Genomic DNA, 481 nt, shown 5'->3' with positions numbered 1-481 from the left:
TCTCTACGCAGCTGCTCGGACTCTCTATGCAGCGCAGTGACTTCATCTTCCTGTGTCTGAGCATAAGACGATGTCTCTCTCGAAACATCGTTGACGGAACCAATCCCCAACGTACGTCTTCTTTTCTTAGGGACAACCTTAAAAACAAAAAAAATAAATATTGTTAGTAAAAATTTAAAGTTAAATTAAATGAATAATAAAAAAAATTAAAATTTTAAAAAATTTACCTCCTCGTAAATGTTATCCACTTCATGTGTGGATAAGGTGACGGGTAATCCGTCGGTGGACTGCTGGGTCAGCTGGATCTGGCGGCCGTCAACCTGAGCAACCAAGTCGTTGAAGATTTGCTCGGACTTGCCATCTAGAAATTGGCCCACCTTATTCTTGTGGTTCCTCTCGTAAAGTTCATAAGAGATGGGAGTTGTCCCGTCTCTTTGGCCTAGAAACATTTAAGAAAGTTAGAATATACATATATATATAT

General features: G+C 39.3%; 1 protein-coding gene across 1 annotated transcript in view; it reads left to right on the top strand.

The window, feature by feature from the left end:
• Positions 1–481, top strand: part of LOC106330521 — a 10,997-nt gene that overhangs the window by 1,154 nt on the left and 9,362 nt on the right. The window lies entirely within an intron of this gene.

The sequence above is a fragment of the Brassica oleracea genome, chromosome C3, assembly GCF_000695525.1.
Source record: "Brassica oleracea var. oleracea cultivar TO1000 chromosome C3, BOL, whole genome shotgun sequence".
Classification (NCBI taxonomy): Eukaryota; Viridiplantae; Streptophyta; class Magnoliopsida; order Brassicales; family Brassicaceae; genus Brassica; species Brassica oleracea.
This window is presented reverse-complemented; position numbering and strand designations above follow the sequence as displayed.